This window comes from Protopterus annectens, chromosome 4.part0, assembly GCF_019279795.1.
Source record: "Protopterus annectens isolate FY-2018-M chromosome 4.part0, PAN1.0, whole genome shotgun sequence".
Lineage (NCBI taxonomy): Eukaryota > Metazoa > Chordata > Ceratodontiformes > Protopteridae > Protopterus > Protopterus annectens.
In genome coordinates, this window is record NC_056733.1 from 1,267,920,129 (window position 1) to 1,267,935,300 (window position 15,172).

General features: G+C 42.0%; 1 protein-coding gene across 1 annotated transcript in view; it reads right to left on the reverse strand.

Moving 5' to 3' along the window:
* The window catches only part of VDAC1 (voltage dependent anion channel 1), a 314,002-nt gene extending 299,186 nt beyond the window's left edge, over nt 1-14,816 (reverse strand). The window contains exon 1 of the mRNA XM_044069161.1: nt 14,709-14,816. The gene's annotated coding sequence lies outside the window, so the exon portion shown is untranslated. The remainder of the gene's footprint in view (nt 1-14,708) is intronic.
* Between the last annotated feature and the right edge of the window lie 356 nt (nt 14,817-15,172).

Genomic DNA, 15,172 nt, shown 5'->3' on the forward strand with positions numbered 1-15,172 from the left:
GTTTGTACTGGAGAGATGTGTTCTTCCTGTTGGTATGTACTTTTATCATGTCATGGGCTTAGTAATTTTGGTAATGCTATGACAGTGGTACCATCTTGGTTCATAACAGCTGCTCTTGACATGTCAGTGTTATTTATTTGTAGTTTCTTAAACTACGTAGATGGGCTGTTCATCCAACCCTTTTCAGCCAAACACCTGGGGGGGGGGGGTTCTGTAGGGACACAAGAGAAATGCTGGTTATATTTTGTGTTTAATATTTTGTCTAGTCTTCAATTTGCATTTAAAAGTTGGTACCCCACAATTCCAGCAGAGTGGGGGTGTGTGTGGGTGGGGGGGTACATAATTATGTATGCAAGTTTTATGTTAATCAGCATACAGATTTGTACCTATTTTTCTTGGCCCTTGTCCAGATTTTTGATGTTTCCAGGTTGACAGGTATGCAGATCATGGATACTGTCTAAAAAAACCTAATAACAAGAAAAAAAAAAACTAACAAATTCACCACTGTCACAAAAAAAAATTGTAGTTTTCCCACACTGTGTTACTAGTCCAATGCCAAGACCAGGGACCAAAATTACCTACCAAGTGGGTCAGTAAATTGACAATCTAGAGAAGCATGAGAGAACTGGGAAACAATCTCCTCTAAACAGCAATAACATTTTAGACATTCACAATACAAGACTGATCAGCATTGCAGGGCTAGAAATCATTATTAGGAACTGTCAAACTTCAACTTGTACCAGGTACACCACTTCTACTCAGAATCCTCCAGTGCCAACCTGCCCAAATTAATTTTACTACCTTTGTGTCTGAACCCTTAACGCAGGATGGAGCTGAAGAGAATATGACACAGGAAGGTGTTATGGAACTTTCTGTAATATGCCCGTAGGAAATGGAGAACAAAAAGTGCCCTCAGTTTAGAAAAAGTTGCTTGATTTAATAGAGAAGGATAGACAAATTGAGATCAATGAAAGAAAAGTACTACAGGAAGTCAATAACACCCAAAATGGTAGAAGTCTGATAGTCTTATTTACTGTGTTCATTTGTTTTAACAGGAATTTGTGTGACATAATTTAGCTGCACAGTAATAAAAAAAGGCAGAAAAAAATTATAGAAGATATGCAGATACACATAAAGGAAAAGTGCAAGGTAAGCAATTCATAGATGACTCAAAAGTTTTATAAGGAATTAGGAAAGAAAAGAAATAAAAATACAACTAAAAAAGAAGAAATGGATATTTCTCTGAAATGTGTCTATGAAGACTTTCTACAACATAATAAAGATTAATGAATGGGTAGAAGTAAAACAAACCATAATAAGTTAAAATGTACAGGATATGAAACAGGATGCAGCAACAGCCACAAAAGTTAAAAAAGCTCCTAATTGGAAAACCCCAGGCCCAGATGGAATATCTAACTTCTGGCTAAAAGAGTTAACATCTTTACACGACGACTTAGCCCAGAGTAAGAACTAGTTATATGCACACCCTGAACAAACACCGACCTGGTTAAAAGGAAAAACTCCTCCTTAGGAGTGAACATGCAAGCTATCCTAAAAACTACAGACAAATAGCTTGCCTTCTGACAATGTGTAAACTATACAATGGAATTCATACCGACAGAGTTTATAATCATTTAGAAGAAAACTGGCAATGGAACCAAAGGGTAAAAAAGAAATGGTCACAATGGAGAATTGTAAAAAGCCCTTCTCAGTATGGAGAACATCGATGTCTGTGCTGTGACAGAAACCTGGTTCAAGGCTCCTGAGAGCACCCCAGCGCTATCAGGTTTTACCTCATATCATGCGTTCCGGCCCCAAAATCCGGACAATACCAAGAAAGGAGGGGGGGTATCCATATTCATCAAGGACACCCACACCTCAAGACTGGTGGCAACGCACGATGCATCGGAGACCATCCAGGTGCAATTAACCATAGGCAAGACTGCTCTGCAAATTGTAGCATGTTACAGGCCACCCTCACAAACTCTGGAAACTCACATGGCCTTCCTGAAAACACTAGAGGGATAAATGTATCACCAAACACCATCATACTAGGTGACTTCAATTACCCTAATATAGACTGGGAACACTACTCAAGCCCAAACACCCTAGCCCAAAAGTTCCTGGAATTCATAAACTCAAATGCCATGGAACAACTAGTCACCATCCCCACAAGAGGGATAACATACTTGATCTCATCATCACGAACATGGGAGCACAATGTTCAACACCGAAGTATACCCCTCACTGGTGAGATCAGATCACAAACTAATCTCGCTGGAGGTCCTCATCCCACCCCACCTGAAATAAAAAAGACCACAGTAAAGAACTTCTCAAAAGCCGACTTCACACTTCTAAAGACTAGTGTGGTCTCCTTTCAGGCCCCGAGCCGGCGGAAAACAATACTCAAGCCGCTGAATCACTTACAAGCGCCTTCTACCAGCACCTGCTGGACTGCATGGATAAGGCAATCCCAAGCAAAACAAAGACTCTTTGTACCAAAGGCAAGCGTCCAGTCTGGTGGACCCCAGCCATAAACAAACTCTCCAGACAAAGGAGGAAGCTACTCCAATATAGAGCAAAACCCTTAACTGGTAAGACACCCTTGCTCACTATAAGTAAAAACTAAGAGCTCTCATAAAATCATCCAAAGCAAATTTGAGAGAAAAATAGCTAAAGACTCAAAAGACAATCATAAGGCCTTCTTTAGCTATGTTAGAAACCTAGGAGGAAACTCCCAGATATGCTCAGAACTAGTTCAAAATGATGTGAAGATTACTGATCCTACAGACATTGCCAACATACTGGCTGACAGGTTCAGTGCAAACTCCCAAAAGGAAAGATATCTATACCAAATGAGTGCAGCCCCCAAACATCACCAGCCCAAGTGAGAACTGCTCTCTCCAAAGCAAAAACACAGCATCCATGGGACCCGATGGTGTCCCCGGCTGTGTGCTCCACGAACTCAATGAGGAATTAAACCCACAGCTACGACAGCTGTTTAATCAAAGTCTTACCTCTGGATACGTACCCAGGGGTGGCGCACTGCAACTGTGGTCCCACTTCACAAAGGCGGTGCCTCCACAGACCCTGGAAATTACCGGCCCATTAGCTTGACAAGCCTTATCTGCAAAGCCATGGAGAGGATCATAATGGACCTCATAAATAAAGACATAGGAATTTGCAGACTTTGGATCCAACCCAGTTTGGCTTTGTCAAAGGCAGATCATGCCTTTTAAACTTGGTTGACTTTTTGAAACAGTCACCAAAGCCATTGATGAGGGAAAGGCAGTCCATACAGCCTACCTCGATCTGGCTAAGGCCTTGATACAATACCCCACTCGGGTATCATTGAAAAACTCATCAGCTTAAATGTTAACCCATACATCACAAGATGGGTTGCAAACTGGCTGAGTGACAGAACCCACAGGGTCAGAGTTGCTGGCGCCATGTCAGACTCAAAGCCTGTCACAAGTGGTGTCCCACAGGGCTCAGTCCTGGGCCCACTCTTGTTTGGCATCTACTTTTCAGTACAAGCAAACACAGGAGGGTTATGGCTGACAAAGTTTGCAGATGACTGCAAACTGGGCCATAGTAGAAAACACATCTGACACAGATATCCTTCAGAAGGGTCTCACAGAAATGGATAACTGGTGCCAGAGCCACGGCCTAAAGTTAAATGCCAAAAATGCATAGTCATACCCTTCGGGAAAAACAAGGTTACCTAGCTACCAAATAGGTGGCAATCCACTGAGCACAGAAGAAGTTATCAGGGACCTGGGGACCCAGGTTGATAGTAGTCTGTCATTCGACACCCATGTAGCTAAAGTAGTTAGGAAGTCCTTCTACATTGCCCACCTTATCATGAAGGGATTCTCATCTAGATCAAGGGAGGTCATAGTCTCCTTTACTCATCACTCATCAGACCAATGATTGAGTACAATGCCCCATTCGAATGTATCTGACCCGACACTTGCAGCAGCTGGAGAGGCCACAAAGTTCCTCACCAAAAGGATAAAGGGTCTCAAAAATCTGTCCTATGCTGCCCGACTGAAAGAACTCCAGCTCTATTCAGTCGCACCGCTTGCTCAGAGGTGACCTTTGCCTAACATACAAGGCCATGTCAAACCCAGATTTGATGAATATGCTTCACCTCAAAAAATCTAGATCCATCAGAGCCACAAGGGCGGGAGACTTAAACCTCGACACGGCTATTAATAGGATGTGCTGGAGGGATAGATTCATCACCCAAAGACTCCCTATGCTGTGGAACAAAATCCCGGTACATGTGAGGCAGAGCACCTCGCTGGCCTTGTTCAAGAGAAATCTTGACCAATGGATGGGAGATCGCAGATATACCCCAGGAATTACCTCAGTGTCACTGCTCGACAGAGGCACAGCAAAATAATGGGTATAGTTCCCCATACTAAAGGGGTGGCGTAAGCCACAATACGATGGGCTAGGCTTATAAATGCCCTCGGGCAGATAGCCTAGTATGAACCTATGAATCTAAGTATGGCATGGATAGATTACAAAAAAGCACCTGACAGCATCCCATGTGCTGATAGATGTACAAGACAGCCACCAGGAAACAGTGGCAAACCACTCTGCAGCTAAGCCATGATAAAGGACAAATTATCATCCCAGAGATAAAAATTCAAAAGGGGGATATTCCATGGTGACTGTCTATTGTTGCTTTTTTGTCTTCCATTAACCCATTAAACTGTCTACTTAACAGATAAGGTCATGGTTATAATTTAGCTCCCAGAAAAAATGTGTAAAGACTTCTCAACTTATTTTTGTGGATGATTTAAAAACTGTACAGTTCAGACGTGGAGCTGAAAGTACAACTGGAAGTAGTCAAAACTTTCTCAAATGATAAGAATGTAATTTTGTCTTGATAAATGTGCAAAAGTAACAATTACTTTCCACTCTCTCCTCAGACCTCCACAATGAGACTATAATCATGGGAAATGTCAACATCAACCGGTCCACACTCACAACTATATCCCCCTCTACCTCCATTAACGTACATTGTTTTTCCAACTAGTAACATAACTCTTACCTATTCCACCAAATCCACTCCCCACTCAGCCATACTTGACTGGATCCTGGTATCTCATCCCCACAAATATCACTTCCCTGAAACCCTTCCCGACACCCTTAGTGACCACTCTCCTACCAAAGTCCTCAGCTTTACTCCACACATACACTCAAACCCCATATAACTAAAACTGGTCGCAAGATAAAAAACTTTGACCCAAATGAACCGAACAGTCAACTCTCTCTTATTGACTGGACCTTTCTCAAACAATTACTCCTTGATGAAGCAGTCATGGAATTTCATAACACATTCCTCAACATTCTAAACTCCCTGGCCCCTTTATGTAAGGTCAGAATAAAATCCACTGTCATCCTGGCTTACTCCCTCCACTCGTTCACTAATGGCACAGAGAGACAGAAACTGGAAACTCTGGACCAAATCCAAACTGTCCATTCACCTACAACAATATAGACAACTTCGTAACCTGGCTAAGCAAGCAAATAAAGACGAACTACTACACAAACCCCCCAAAAAACACACCTAAGCCACCACAAGAAATTCTGGCATACAATTAATCATATCCTACATCCAGGAAACCCATCCACCCCCCCACCCAAGCCCCACACTCACTCGTCTCAAAACTGCTACTAACTTTAACTTGTACTTCACTGAGTCCATCCACAAACTTATTAATCACTCCCAACACCACCCCACTCACCACCCCTCCTACTCACCTTAACCCCTCTCCTACATTCAGCCTACAAACTGTATCCACTTCATACATAAAATCGCTGCTCCTTAAGCTCAAACCTTGCTCTCCCTCCATAGATGGTCTCCCTCCACTCTTTCTCTAACTAGCTGCTAACTCCTTAGCCTTACCCATCTCTATTCTCATCAAAAGATCCATAACTGAATCTACAGTCCCAGTCATCTGGAAGTTCTACACTCTTCATATCCATAAGGGTGGTAACTCCACCGAACTAACTATAGGCCCATAGCAATTCTATCTAAGATCTTGGAAAAATGTGTACACAAAAATTCTTCAGTGCCTTACTCAAGAGAATTACTCCCATCCAACATGGCTTTCGCCCTGGCCATAGCACCTCTACAGCTCTCATCTCCTTCATAAAACACTATTTCTCAAGCTAGAGACCAGAATAAACTAGCCTCATCTCCTTCTTGACCTATCAAAACCATTTGATACTGTCCACTATCCATTACTCTTAGAGAAACTCTCCCAATTAAACCTATTCCCTGCCACTATTTCCTGGTTCACTAGCTATCTTAGCAACCGTTCCCAGTCAAATGGGATTCAGCCATCTCCTCAGAACTGATGGGGAGTACCCTAAGGATAAATTTTAGGACCACTACTTTTCAATATTTTTACTAATCAGATCTCCACCCCACACTCATCTCCAAGGCAATATGCCGATGACTCCACAATCAGCACCATTGCTGACGCTTCCCAAACTCCATACTAAAACACAGGAATCCTTCTTGTCTATTGAGAACGGTCTCAGCCATAACCATATAATCTTAAATCCAAAAAAGACCAAACTCCTACCTCTTTCTACCTAAAACAAACAATGACCCACTTGAAACCAAACTTCTCCATCACCTCCCATAACACACCTATCTTAGTAAAAGACCACACTAAACTACTTGGGGTCATCATTGATGACCAGCTAAAAATCTGACCAACATGTTTTTTTAATGTTATTTAGTACACCAAAAGTCTTCTTTATAGAAATAAAAATTCTCTCTACTCAAGCTAAAATTGCTCTATCACATGCCTACCTTCTACCAACACCTATATATGGCTCTCAGATTCTCACCAACCTGCAGACCTCTCATATTCAAACTTGAATACACCTATAACTACCATCCTCCTTTCATCACTGTCTAGCACTACAAAAACTGAAATGGTTAAAATTCCCACATAACCTAAATCTCTCCCAGCTCCAAATAATCCATTCTATCCTATTCCAGCCCACCTTTTGCCCCACCATATCATCCATCATCTTATCCTGCACCCCAGCTAGAACATTCCGGAGCTCTGACCAACACCTCCTGTTCATAACAAAACTGAAGCTCAGAGGAAAACAACGGTATAGCCATTACCCCGCCAAAAACTGGAATGAACTCCCACTCGACATCAGAAACACTAGATCCAAACTACTATTCAGAAAGGCTGTGAAAAATCACTTCAGCAAAAATAAACTATGCCTCTGTAAACAGCCCCGACTAACCCATCTCTCCAGACCAGCTAATCACTTCTTTTCTCCTACAAGTATCCAACCCAACCTCCATCCTAACTCTCTCATCCTTCATCAATGCTAAATCTTTCCCAACATTCTACCCCAACACTCTGTACTGGTGCCAATCTCCTCAGCAGTAGAATGTCTAAAACTCACTTCTACACTTTAACCTCTATTCACTGCTTCTATTTAATTTCTGTATTATTTTTTCTCTATACTGTATATTCCTTATTAACTATTACAATATATGTAGTTAGCTAACATTGTATATACCCTCTAAACAGTATCATGTATTGTGGACTCTCAAGACGGTATTTATGTTTCATACTTTTGTACTTGCTTATGTTTGAACTATGGAGCTTTTCTCCTCAGGTCTCCACTGAAAAAGGGCGTCATCCCAGATGGACCAACCCGGTCAACAAATGTGAAATAAATAAATTTAAAGAGGAAAGGTGCAGTACAAAGAAATTATCAGCCTGGAATGCGATATAAAAGAACTTGAGCTGGAGGGAGTGTACGGATATTTTGAAACTGATGAAGAACTGACAAAACATGAATAAATGCAAACAAACCTTGGTAAGGAATATTTTAGAAGACTAAAATTAATACTGAAAACAGCCCAGACATCTAGGAACAAGGAAAACGCTATAGACCAAAGTGTTCCTCCTGTTCTAATTTACAGTTTTGGGGTGATTAACTGGTCCCAAAAGGTACTGGAACAGTTGGACAGGAAAACAAGAAAAATGCTTCATGCTTATTAGATAATATATATAAATCAGTGTATACCAAGTTTATATATTCCAAAGAAAAACAAACTGATAAAAAACAAAAAACCAAAGAAACACGCCAAGCCAGCAGAAATTATGGTTAGCACTTTCGTTTACTTCATAAGCAAACTTCATCTGAAGACATAGGCCTCCTCAAAATTGATTATACATACATACACTCATAAGACTGATAAATATCTTGGCTTGGAACATGAAGAGAACAAGTCTAAGATGGCTTACTTCCTTGCTTAGTTTAGTAGAAGCATATCGGTGTCAAGCGGGAATGGAAACCAAACCAGAAGTAGACAAAAAAAAAAAAAAAAAAAAAATCAGGCAGCAACTGAATGTGCCAAAAAATGTAAGGAGAAGGGTGAGGCAAGAAAGCAAGAAATGTGGAAAAGCCATAATAGCAAGTACAGGAAACTCCTGGAACAGCCTCATATCGAACAGGATCCGATGCAGGAAAGATTAAGGAGAGGTAAATTTAAATTATGTACACACTGAATTACAGAGTCCATCGAGCATATGAGAGAAACAGACAAAAATGCAGGTTCGGTACAACAGAACTGGAGACAGTTGTACATCTTGTTGCTGGGTGTGATACACTAATAGCAGAGGCCCTGTATACTGAAAGGCATAGTAATGTGGCATGACTGTTCCAATAGGGATTGTGCAAACATTACAATATTGAATTAGCTGAGAAGTATTGGAAACATGAGCAACAAAGCTTTGTAGAAAATGGTTAAGTTGATATCACATGGGATCACCCATTGCTAACAGTTCAAAAAAATAGACGTGAGAAAACTAGATATAGTAGTCCACGAAAAGAAGAAGAAAGCAGCATTGATCACTGAAATTGCTACACCCAGTGATTACAGTGTCTTATGTACAGATGCACACAAAGTTATAAAATAAGATTTGCAGGCAGAAATGAGAGCCATGTGGAAGGAGGATATTCGGTCAGTTCCAACAGTTGTAACAGCAATAGAGCTCATATACAATCTTATTTAGATATGCTACTTCTACATGTAACTCCATATGAAATGCAGGAGGAGGTAATTCTGGGCACTTTGTGGGTACTGTGAGAAGCACTTTGGCCAAAATGAAAGATTGAAAATACTAATTTCACAAACTTTAAACATACTTTGATTTAGGAATTGTGCCCATTCCTGTTACGGTATTAGAAACTCAAAAGACTTGGATAAATTAAAAAAAAACAACTTTGGGCAAAGTACATATGAAATGGGGGGGGGGGTGAACACATACACACCCATTTTTAACCATCAAATCTCCCAAAGGAAACAAACAGTTTCGGTACTAAAGTTTTAACACAAGCAATGGCTCAATGAGCACATAAATATGCAAATTCACTTATACAGTAACTGCCACACCAATCCTCCTTTCTTTATATCTGTCACCATAGCCGGCCTTAGGCATAGGCCAACTAGGTGGCCGCCTAGGGTGCCATTCTAGCAGGGGCACTTTTTCAGTAATCTGGATGGTGTAGGTAGACCACGATGGGGGCACCAAGTGGTGTGAGGGGGTGCTGCGGAGCCCTTTTGCCTAGGGCACCATTTGACCAAAGGCCGGCCCTGTCTGTCACAGCCTTCTTGTAATAGTCTCCCAGTTAAAAGTACATCATATCCTCTAACACACTACTCCATGCCTTCTTAATTGTTTTACTTCTGTTAGCGGGAGATCTTTTCATAGGTAAGTACTAGGCTATCTGCCCAAGGGCATTTATAAGCCTAGCCAGAATGTGTTGGCTTTCGCCACCCCCTTAGATTAGTTCCCTGCGCCACTGTCCAGCACAGCCACTGCAGGGATCCTCGGGGTAAATTTTCTGTTTCCCATCCACCCATCAAGGTTTCTCTTGAAGAGTGTTAGTGAGGGGCTCTGCCTGATGTATACTGGAATCCTGTTCCAAAGCATGGGGTAGTCTCTGGGATATGAATCTAACTCTCCAGCATGTCCTATTTATCACTGTGGTGAGGTTTATATCTCTAGAGCGTGTGGCTCTCCGGGATTTTTTTTTTTTTTTTTAGATGAAGCATGTCCATCAATTCTGGGTTGGACATGACCTTGTATGTCAGGCAGAGATCACCTCTGAGTAAGCGGTATGCAACAGAGTACAGCTGGAGTTTGAGTCGGGCTGCATAGGGCATCTGTTTGAGGCCAGTAATCCTCTTGGTGAGGTACTTTTGTGGTCTTTCCAGCTGTTGCAGGTGTCTTGTAAGGTACATCCCAAATGGGGCATTGTATTCTATGATGGGTCTAATGAGTGATGAATAGAGAGGCACAATAACCTCTTGTACCTTGGCAATATGATTATCAAAGGAGAGATTACTATCTATTTGGGTCCCCAGATCCCTTACTACATTTTCTGTATTTAGGGGACTACCACCCATGTGGTAGTTCGCAGATACTTTGTTTTTTTTTCAAAGGGGATGACTATCCACTTTTTGGCAATTAGCTTGAAGCCATGATTTTGACACCAGGTATCCGTCTCAGTGAGACCCATCTGGAGGGTGTCTGTATCAGCCGAAGAATCAATTATGGCCCATAGTTTGCAGCCGTCTGCAAACTTGGTCAGCCATAGTCCTCCTATGCTTGGCTGTGCCTCTGAGAAGTATATACTGAACGGTAGGAGTCCTAGGACTGAGCCCTGTGGGATGCCACTTGTAACCGGTTTAGAGTCGGATGTAGAGCCTGCAACTATCACCATGTGGGTTCTATCCATGAGCCAGCTGGCAACCCATCTCGTGACGTAGGGGTTTATGTTCAAGCTGGTGAGCTTGTCTATAATACTAGAATGGGGAATGGTGTTGAAAGCCTTTGCGAGGTCTAGGTAGGCTGTGTGGACCTCCTTTCCCTCGCCTAATGCCCTGGTAACCATTTCAAAGAAGTCCACCAGGTTTAGAAGGCATGATCTGCCCTTAAAGCAAAACTGGGTAGGGTCCAAGGTTTGGAGGTTCTCAATGTCTCTGTTAATGAGTTCCATGATGATGATGAGTTCCACAGCCTTACAGACCAGGCTAGTCAGGCTTATAGGGTGATAGTTCCCGGGGTCTGTTGTGGCTCCACCTTTGTGGAGCGGGATAACTGTTGCTGTGCACCACTCTGTGGGTACGTAGCCTGTAGAGAGGCTGAGTTTGAACAGTGTGTTTAGGTGAGAGGTTAGTTCATTTTGGAGCTCTTGTAAGACACAGCCTGGGACACCGTCTAGTCCCACTGAAGCTGTGTTTTTGGCTTTGTATAGGGCTGTTTTAACATGTGTGTCGGTGATTGACGGGGCCCTACATTCTTCTGGTATGGTTATGGGCCCTTTAGGGGGTAAAGTTTGTACTAAACCTGTCTGCCAGAATGTTGGCAATATCAGTCGGTTCAGTGTATTTTGTGCCATTTTGCACTAACTCAGAGCAGATCTGAGAATTTCCACTTGGGTTCTTGACATAGCTAAGAACGCTTTGTGGTTATCTTTGGAGTCATTGGCAATTTTTCTTTCGAAACTAGCCTTTGATGATTTAATGAGAGATCATAGTTTCTTGCCGATACTTATCAGGGATGTCTTTCCTTCTTGGGATTTTACTCTTTTTCTGTACTAGTTTCCTCCTTCTGTTGTATAGCTTATTTATGGCAGGGGTCCACCAGACTGGTTTCCTTTTTTTGGAGGAGCGAGTCTTGGTTTTACTTGGATAGCACGATCCATACATTCCTGCAGATGCTCAGAGTGCCTTTGTAAAGGTTTCAGCAACTTGGACAGCATTGTCCTTTAGCATGGGGGCTGTGAACCTTTCCACCTCGGTCTTAAGTAATGTGAAGTTTGCTTTTGAAAAGTTTTTCATGTTGGTTTTCTTGATTGGGGGTGGGGGGCGGAATGTAGATACCCAGAGTGATTAGTCTATGGTCTGATCTAACCAGAGAGGGGATGACCTACGGTGTGGAACACCGGTCACCCATGTTGGTGATGACCAGGTGCAATATGTTGTTCCCTCTGGTGGGGGTGTTTACCAGTTGATCCAGGGCATTCGAGTTTATAAATTCTAGGAAGCATTGGGCAAGGGAGTTAGTACTTGAGTAGTTCTCCCAATCTATGTTTGGGTAATTTAAATCACCCAGTATTAGGGTGTTTGGTAGGACCTTCATATTTCCCAGTGTCTCCAGAAATGCGGAATGGGGGTCCTGGGCCATGGTGGGTGATCTGTAGCAAGCTACAATTTGGATTGCAGTTTTGCCCGTTATTAGTTGCACATGGATGATCTCTGATGCATCGCGCTGCGCCATTAACCTGGAGGTGTGGGCATCCTTGATGAATATAGATACACCCCCGCCTTTTGCGTTTTGATCCTAGTTCTTTGGCCGAAAGGTATGGTATGAGTTACAGCCTAGTAGTGCTGGGGTGCTTTCACGAGCCTTAAACCAGGTTTCTGTTACTGTACAGATGTCGATGTTAGAGTGCCTCGAGTGCGTGCATTTTGAGGTTTAGACTTCTGGTGCTGAGTAGCGTAACTCTCAGTTTTTGGTTACTTGTGCTATTTAAGGTGGTGAGTTTCTCTTTTGAGCCTTGCATAAAAAAGGCACTATGGGGGCGACAAGAGCCTTGGCCAGTATTCGAAAGCCTAAGGGTGACAGGTGCAAGCCATCTCTTGCGAAGCAACGTGGCTTGTCGAGCATGTCATCCCAGGCGGACAGATACTGGATCCCCTTTGAATGACACCAGAAACTCAGCCAATTGTTGAAATAGATAATTTTCTCTTTATACTATGGCATCATTCTTGGCGAGGGCAGGATGCTAGTCAGGGTCATACCGGCCTGGGCTACATGATCAGAGAGCTTTTCCATGTCTCTTTTCATGTAGTCCAGGGAGGTCTCAGGTCATTCACACCAACATGGACAATAACAGAGTTGTACTTGTTCTGGAGTGACCCGAGTGCTTGTGTTATGTGGCGGATCCTGGCACCAGACAGGCAGCTAACTGTAACCTTCTCCTTGTCCAGCCTAGTTAGTGGGACATCAGTGTACCCGACTATAGAATCGCCTATTACTAGTGTGTTGGGTATGTTATTTTGCGTTAAGGGCCGTGATTGCATGGCGCACCGATTATGTGAAGTATGTGTTTCATGGTTGGTGATAGGGTGTGGAGGTTGCTTGGATGTCTGCTTTGGAGGTCGCTGTTGCTTTTGCAGATTTTTATTTAGAGCCTCCGTGTATGTTTACATGTATTCATGTGTGTTTTTTTGCCAGTGTTGGTTTATTAGGTCTATGTGAGACTGGTGGGGTGTTGCAAGTATTACCCTTCTCCTCTTCACTGTCAGTTCCAGTCTTGATAAATCTTTTCCATTTTTAGTACTTGTTTAAATTGCTTATTCCCTTATTTTGGGACTCTACCCATACCAAGCCATCTTCCTGTGCCCGTTTGGCTCACATACCCATAACTTTTTTGTCTTTCTTATAGCTCTCAACCAATCATGGATAAATCTCAACCAAATCAGCAACAATCAGGTCCACTTCTAAAATATTAACATTATTAACCTGAACAGTTGAGAGGTATGCTTTTTCTGGAAATTCCCTGCCTTTTCACAAACCACCTGATCTCTTGAAATAAAAATTCATTTTTTCTAATACGGACGGCCTTATAACATTTCAGCTTCAGTTTAGGTACCAATAAATTACTTTTAAGATTTTGCACCAAAGTCCCCACTGCCTAGTCTCGGAGCTTGCAATGCTATACGTTAAACTAGGAAGAGAAAGATCTATACTTATAGCTAAAGACTGTGATTTCAGTAACACATTAAGTACATACCCACAATAAAACAAAATCAAAATACTACCTCAACACCAACCAGTAGTTTTACAAATAACAAACCAGTCCTTATATCACTTAATGCATCTCCATTGCATTTTAAGTTATTAAAAAACTGAAATAATTGCCGTAATTTTAAACAAACTATACGAAGAGACTCGCAAATTACCAAAATATAATTAAACTGCAAAACATAAAATAAAGCAATTGTAGCCGTACTGCAACAGCATTTACCCTTCACAAACTCATCTAGCCCATCACTATAACCTACAACAAAAGGTCATACATTGAACCACTGATGACATTTAGCAGGTGGCCAGGACTATGACATCGCCAAGCGTATATATTTTTTTCGCGAAATTTTCATTCCTGCTTAATATCACCAGCCTGTGAAGAGTGCTATCCAACGAGTGTTCTGTCATTTTACAGCAGCTTCGATTCAATCAGGTAACTTGCCAAAATAGGATGATGTACGGATACATTTGAAACAAATAAGACGATACAGCAGTTACCTTACATGGTATGCCGCATCACAGTATACAAACTGCAAAGTCTGTAACAGTTGTGTAATATTCTCCAAAAGGCTTGATACATGCAATGCACACATCGTAACCCGTTCAGCCCAACCGACACCATTCTCAATTAACAGCCCCTCTTACTATCCCAGTCCTTGAACTAGAAAGAGATCCCAGAACCAGTTAACACGTAATACAGATACAAAAAGCTACATAGTTTAATATGTAATACAACTCTGCAAAACGTCGGTTTCACAAACACGCAAAATAACATTCAAAATACATATAAAAGATTATATGATATAAAAGCGACCTCCTTACCCTTGGTTATTGAAAGACCGGCCTTCAGATGACAGAGTGAAGGAGGAGTAACGCCTGACTACGGTGAGCCAATAGTTGTTTGACGTCACCACTCCTCCCCCGGAAATTACGGTATTAGTGTAAGCGTGATTAGGCGTCTATCAAAAGTAGCGAAAGTGAAAAATCTAATGGGAATAAATTGATGTATTCTTAAAGTTTAACTGTAGTTTATGAATTACCATGTTACTGTCCACAAGACTATAACAGGGTGATGAAGAATACTTCAGTACGTTGTTGTTGGAAGGTACAATACTACAAGCCTAATAGTTCAGCTGTTTTTTTTTTTTTTTAACAAAGAACCCCACGTGTAAGTACCCTGGTAACGTGCTACAGTGGATGCTCACGGTATCCGTAGTGTGAAAGCTGGTTTCATTTACTTCGTTATGAAAATGCATTCCGTTTGGTTGATTGCACCCGCGTCCTTG